A 7,254-nucleotide genomic window follows, 5' to 3' on the forward strand; every position below is an offset into this window, starting at 1 on the left:
TTTTCATGAACAGAGATTGCTTTATAAAGGAATCATTGATAGCATTATGAAGAAATCCAGAAAATATTAGACACTGAACTTTGAAGGTTAAAATTGCATCATGACCTTCAATAACACGTTCCATGAATATATGTATACCAGACTTCAGTGGGATTGTAATATTTGTGATTTTATTTGCCCCCCACATCCTATTCTACATATTAAATGTGTGGGCTTATAGCTTGAAGTCACTGAAAGTCTTTCTATGATATTTAGACCTTGAAGTCCTCTTCTGAGTTAGTCTTCCATGAGCACTAAAAGCTTTCATACCAACTGTCATAACTTATTTTTCATAATAAACCAAACATTTGGTGCACAGTGAAGAAGAGATACTCAAATTTAATGACTCTTATTTAGGAATTGCACAGGTGCCTATGCCATTGTCCCCAGACTGTTTAAAACTTGTATATTATTTCTAATTGATATAAATGCTTAAAATATTGTTTCCTTGATTCAATTACTACTTTTGGAAAAGAAATTGACACATTTAATACTATATTTTAAGTATGTATATATATATATATATATATATAATATTGACCATAATAATAGTGTACTCTAAATTAATACTCACATTTTTTTCATTTGGCATACATATTTCTTAATACATTATTTTTGTGATTATTAATTGACCAGAAACAAAGCTTTTTCCACAAAGAACAAAGAATCCCAAAAGAAACTATTCAGAAAACTGTAAATTATTGGCTTTAAGTTCAGAATTTGGGTTTAGATAAGAAGAGCCACACGTTTACGACATTTTTTAAACATTGAATTCCAGTAAGTTTGAACTTGCCTTTCAAATTGAAGTTTAGTGATTTCTGTGGCTTGAAGCACCAAATGAGATATACAAGTAAGATTTCTCTTCATGAGAAAATATAGTGTAGAACATTTCTGAATTAGAGGTAAAATCCTTCATGATTGAAATAAGCTGTAGTGCAAAATAGTTAATTTTGACAAGCCTTCTACTTTTCCTTCACCATGGGTGTCTGAGGTCACAAACAGAAACAATAGCAGCAGGCTAGTCAGAATGGTTGAAGGGTTGGCAGTAAAGCTACAATAGATTAAGGCCTCCCTTTTTTAAGCATGAGCCAAGATTTAAACATGCCCAGTGGACCAATGAACCTCACAGCCGAAAAGTAGCAAAAATAAGTAAGGTGTCCAAAGAGTTGGGAATCATGCATGATAGTGAGGTATTGAAGAATAGATGAAAGTTATTCATGTTCAAAGAATAATTTGAAGGAAAGCAGCCAAGCCAAAACATTTGGAACAGATGTGGGTAGTGTATGAAGAGGTAAATAGCCTGAAGCCATCATGAACAGAGCATATAAATGCACTGGTTAGATTACTACGGGAGAGTAGATTTCTACCAGATGCCAGAAGAGAACAGGAAATGTATAGAGATGAAATGAGACTCCTTCATTGTTAAGGCCAAGGCTAAACCTCTGCAGTTTAGATAGTCAATAAACAGAAGAAATGATGAGCAAAGACTGATAGAGCATGCATTTTGATCAAGTATTGAACACAACAGACAGATGGGAAATATTAATAATATAATAATAAAAAAGAAGTAAGGAAAGCTAAATGATATATGGTTGGTAGTGATAAATTTTGTGTTTGCATATTTTCATTGTATAGTTTATGAAGTATGTTGGTTCTATGAACTCTAAATATTGACCATTCCCCCACTCTGTGTGTGGGGTGGGGGTATGTAAAAGATTTAAATGGAGAAATGTTTGCATTTGATTATTACATTTTATTTATTACATTTGGGTTGCTCGTATGAACACACATGTACACACAATGCAGTGTATCCTAAGCAGCTGTCATATACACACCCATGTTCATGTTTGTTTTGTAAAAGTGGCAAACTACCCTTATTTTGTTTTTAATAGTTCCTGCAGGATAACTCTTATAATTTTACAAATCTAATTATCACAGTTCATAACATCTATATCAATTGAATCTTCATTTTTACTGTAGAGCAGTAACTAGAGAACATTAAATGAAAGTGTGTTTATTGGATAATTGTATGTTCAGCTTTTTTATTGTTGTTTTTTTTTGTATGTTGTTCCAGGGTTTATATACGTAGGGACTTGGATGCTGTCCTTTAGCTTGTTTTCTCAAGACTTGTGCTCTGCCACTTGAGCCATAGCGCCATTTGGGGGTTTTTGGTTGTTAAAATGGAGATAAGAGTCTCATGAATTTTCTGTCTGAGCCAGCTTTAAACTGCCAACCTGAGAGCTAAGTTTTTTGAGTAGCTGAATAGCTAGGATTGCAAAGCTTGAGTCACCTGAACCAGATTATATTTAGTTTTTCTGATTTTATGTTGCCTAAAGTGATCATCTATTCAGTAAGTCCAGTAAAACCTGCACAGTTTGGCAAGGTACTAATCAAAATTATAGATTAGAATAGACATTTATTCAATTTTTTTCTTTTTCTAAAGCACAAGATATAGTGGCTTTTAAGACTGAGTTTAATGAATAAACTTATTATATTTGATTTATATAATGGTAAAGAAATTAAAGAGATTTTTATGTTACAGGTCAAAGCATATATATTTTTAATTAAACTTATGACTAAATAATTGTTATTGTTAGCTGGGTGCCAGTTGTTCCTAGCTATTCAGAATGTTGAGAACTAGGGAAACATATCTGAAGTCCTCTTAGGCAGAAAAAAATCTGCTAGATGGAATTTTCAACCAGAAAAATCTGAGTGGGTGATGTGACTCAAGTGGGCAAGCATCAGCTGTCAGAAAGAAAGCTAAGGATATAAAACCCTGAGTTCAAGCCCAAGACCAGCATAAAAAAATGATATATTCAGCAGTGATTATGTTAAAATTTTAGAAACTAAAGGTGGAGAATCAACTCTAAATCAAATAAGTTGTCTGTACATTAGGGAATAATAATGGAACATTACTGAAAGAAGTTAGCTAGTTATTGTAACTAAAGAGATGAACATAGTTCCTATATGAATAGAAATATGTATTATCAGGCAATGATTTTGGGAAACATAATATTTCTTAATTTTTTTTGTTTGTTTGTTGTTTGGTTGTGGGGCCTGAACTCTGGGCCTAGGCACTGTCCCTCAGCTCTTCAGCTCAAGGCTAGAGCTCCACCACTTTGAACCACAACACCACTTCCCACATTTTCTGCTTATGTGGTGCTGAGGAATCGAACCCAGGGCCTCATGCAAGCAAGGCAGGCACTCTACCACTGAGCCACCTTCCCAGCCCTCTTAATTATATTTTAAAGATAAACAATACAAGAGATTAAGAACAAAATCTGAATACTTCAATTTCTTTAAAACATAAATACAAGAACTGGAGAATCACATAAAGTATATGTGTTAAATGAGATAAAATTATTAACAAATGAAAACTTTGCAATACTCCTAATGAGAAATTTATTGTCATTTAATAAATGATGTCCATCTAACTGTGTGTGTGTGTGTGTGTGTGTGTGTATTTGACTTAAGAATTAGTCTATTCTTTGGTTCTTTACTTTTGTTCAATGAAGTGTAGGGTTGGTTTATTTTTTTATTTAATTTTACTGTCAAGGTGATTACAGAGGGGTTACTGTTACATACAGAAGGTAGTGAGTGCATTTCTTGTCAAACATTGTTACCCCTCCCTCACTTTTCTCCCACTTTCTCACCTCCAGTACTCTCCCAAGTTATAAAGTTCATTTCCAACATACTGTGTTGTGTCACTGTTTCATTGGTTCACCCTTTGTCCTTTGTCTCACCATTTTGTTGTTCCCCTTCCCCTGCCCTAATTCAGATAAACATATATACAATAGACAGGGTATCAAAATCAAATACAGTGACAAGGGATTAAACCATAGAAGAAAAAAAAGAAAAAAAATGAAAGAGTAAAAGAAATAACTTCACATAACTTTGATAAAAACAACAACAAAGAAAAAAAAAACACTTGTTTCTATATGCTGCAGTTCATTTTGTTTAGCCTTATCTAATATGATCATATGTGGCAGTTGTTATTGTGACCCTCTTCTAGATATATCCTAGACACGTACTAATTATTATAAATAAGGGAAACCATGGACTCTGTTTTGTTGGCACTGGCTTGCTTCACTTAACATGATTTTGTTCCAAGTCTTTCCATTTCCTTAGGAATGGGGTGTCATTCCTTCTCAAGGAGGCATAGAATTCCATTGTGTATATATATAATATTTTCGTTTTTTTGGGGGGGGTCTGGTCGTGGGGTCTGAACTCTGGGCCGGGGCGCTGTCCCTCAGCTCTTCAGCTCTACCACTTGAACCACAGCGCCACTTCCGGCTTTTTTCTTTTTGCTTATGTGGTGCTGAGGAATCGAACCCAGGGCCTCATGCATGCAAGGCAAGCACTCTACCGCTGAGCCACCTTCCCAGCCCTATAATATTTTCTTGATCCATTCATCTATATGGGTTCATTGCATATCTTAGCTATAATAAATATTGCTGCAATGAACATGGCTCTGCTGATAGCTTTAACATGGCCTTGTTTGTGGTCATTTGGGTAAATGACCAGAATTGCAATTGCTGGGTCAAAGAGGAGCTCTGTGTTCCTTTGAGGAACCTCCATACTGCTTTTTAAAGTGATTGAACAAGTTTACATTCCCACCAACAATGCAGTAGAGTGCCTTTTTGTCCACATCCCCTCCAGCATCTGTTGTTACTCGTTCTCTTGATTATAGCCATTCTAACTGGGGAGAGGTGGAATCTCAATGTTATTTTGATGTGCGTTTCTCTTATGGCTAGAGAAGATGAGCATTTCTTCATATGTCTATTGGCCATTTTTATTTCCTCTTCAGAGAAGTCTCTCTTTAAGTCTTTTTCCTGGAGGGGGGGTACGATCATGGGGCCTGAACTCTGGGCCTGGACACTGTCCCTCAGCTCTTCAGCTCAAGGCTAGCGCTCTACCACTTGAGTGACAGCACCACTTCCGGCTTTTTTCTTTTTGCTTATGTGGTGCTGAGGAATTGAACCCAGGGCCTCAGGCATGCAAGGCAAGCACTCTACCACTGAGCCAACTTCTCAGCCCCTCTCTTTAAGTCTTTAGCCCACTTATTAATCGGGAAGTTGTTTCTTTAGGATTTGTTCTTAGGGAATTTAGTATTTTGAGTTCTCAGAATATTTTAGATATGAGACCCTTGTCCGTTGTATGGCTAGTGAATATCTTCTCCCAATCCATGGGCTTTCTATTGATCTTGCTAGCTATGTCCTTTGCCATGCAGAAGCTCTGCATTTTCACACAATCCCATTTGTCCTACCTTTCCTTGATTTGTTGTGTTTCTGGGTCTCTATTAAGAAAATTTTGCCCCGTACTAAGTAGTCTTAGAGTTTCTCCTATTCTACCTGTAATGTTTTCAGAGTGTCTGCTTTTATTTTGAGGTCTTTGATCCATTTGTAGTTGATTCTGGTGCTGGGTGATAAATATGGATCTAGTTTTAGTTTTCTACATGTGTTTAACCATTTTGGGCATTTGTTTCTTTAAGGGTTTGTTTTGGGGGGATTTAATTTTTTGAGTTCTAAGTGTATTTTAGATATGAAGCCCTTGTGTGTTTTATGGCTCCTGAAGATATTCTCCCAATCTGTGGGCTTTCTATTGATCTTGCTAGCTATGTCCTTTGCAATGCAGAAGCTCTGCAGTTTCATGCAATCCTATTTGTCCTACCTTTATTTGATTTGTTGTGTTCCTGGGTCTTTGTTAAGAACGTGCCAAGGAGCTCTAGTGGTTCTCTTATTCCTTCCTGTAATGTTTTCAAGGTAACTGCTTTTACCTCAAGGTCTTTGATCCGTTTGGAATTGATTCTGGTGTAGGGTGATATATAAAGATTTAACTTTAGTTTTCTCCAGGGGTGTAACCAATTTTGCCAGCACCATATGTTGAACCGGCTTTCTCTATCCTATTGTTTTGGTTCCCTTATTGAAGATTAGGTGACCATAGGTCTGTGGGCTTATTTCTGGGTCCTCAGTTCTATTTCATTGGTCCTCAGGTGTATCCTTATGCCAGTGTGAAATGTAAGGTTTTTATTATTATGGTGAAGGTGATATACAGAGGGTTTACAGTTACATAAGTCAGGTAATGAGTACAATTATTTTTGAACAGTTTTACCCCTTCCCTAGCTCTCTCCCAGTTTTTCCCTCCTATCCCCCCCCACTAGTTGTATAGTTCATTTTCAGCAAAGTGTCTAGTGAGTATTACTGCTGCATTTGTTTTCCCTTTGTTGCATCATTTCTGTGCTCTCCCCCATAACCTCTCTAAAACATATAAACTTACACACAGGACAAATGGAACAGAAAATGAAAACAACAACAAAAGAAAAGAAACCCCTTCTTTGCATTTCTTAGAGTTCATTTTTATAAATATCATTTTACATGATCATAGTCACATAGCTATTATGCCTTTGTGATTCTTTACCAAGAATATCCTCCTTCACTAAGTGAATGTGTAGATTCCTGTATAATTTATCATGTCTGTGTATTTTTTGTCTTTTAATACTCAGCATGCTTACTTGTAGATTTATGGGTGCATTCTAATTATAACAAAGGAGGGAAACCATGCAACATATTTTTATTTGGGTCTGGCTTACATTGCTTATTGTGATTTTTTTTCCAAGACTTTCCATTTCCTTACAAATGGTACAAGAAATACAAATAAAGACAACATTGAGATTCCACCTCACAGCAATAGAACTTCCATTATAAAGAAAAATAATAATAACATGATGTCAGAGATGTGCCCCAAAGGAAACACCACTATACTGCTGGTGGGACTATTAACTTATTCAACCACTCTAGAAAACAATATGGAGGTTCCTCAAAAGACTTACATAGAGCTTCCCCATTACCCAGTAATCCCACTCCTGGAAATTTACCCAGTATACTACAAGCAATGCCACACTAAAACTATCAGCACAATCATATTCACTGCAGCATTGTTTACCATAGCCAAGATATGGAATCAAGCCCTTCAGTGGATGAATGGATCAAGAAAATGTGGTAAATGTTGATTTTTAGTAAAATTTTACAGTCATCTAACTCTTCCCTTTTAGGATGTCCACATGTGCTTTAATTTTTCCTTGATACATAATGTTTCATCATTAAATGATATATAATCATAAATTATAACACATCTATAGTATTGGAAGTTCTCCTTCTCTTCTTTGGACTAAATATAGTATGATATTATTACTATTTACCACCATATTTAGATCAC

The sequence above is a fragment of the Dipodomys ordii genome, unplaced genomic scaffold (assembly GCF_000151885.1).
Source record: "Dipodomys ordii isolate 6190 unplaced genomic scaffold, Dord_2.0 Scaffold17, whole genome shotgun sequence".
Lineage (NCBI taxonomy): Eukaryota > Metazoa > Chordata > Mammalia > Rodentia > Heteromyidae > Dipodomys > Dipodomys ordii.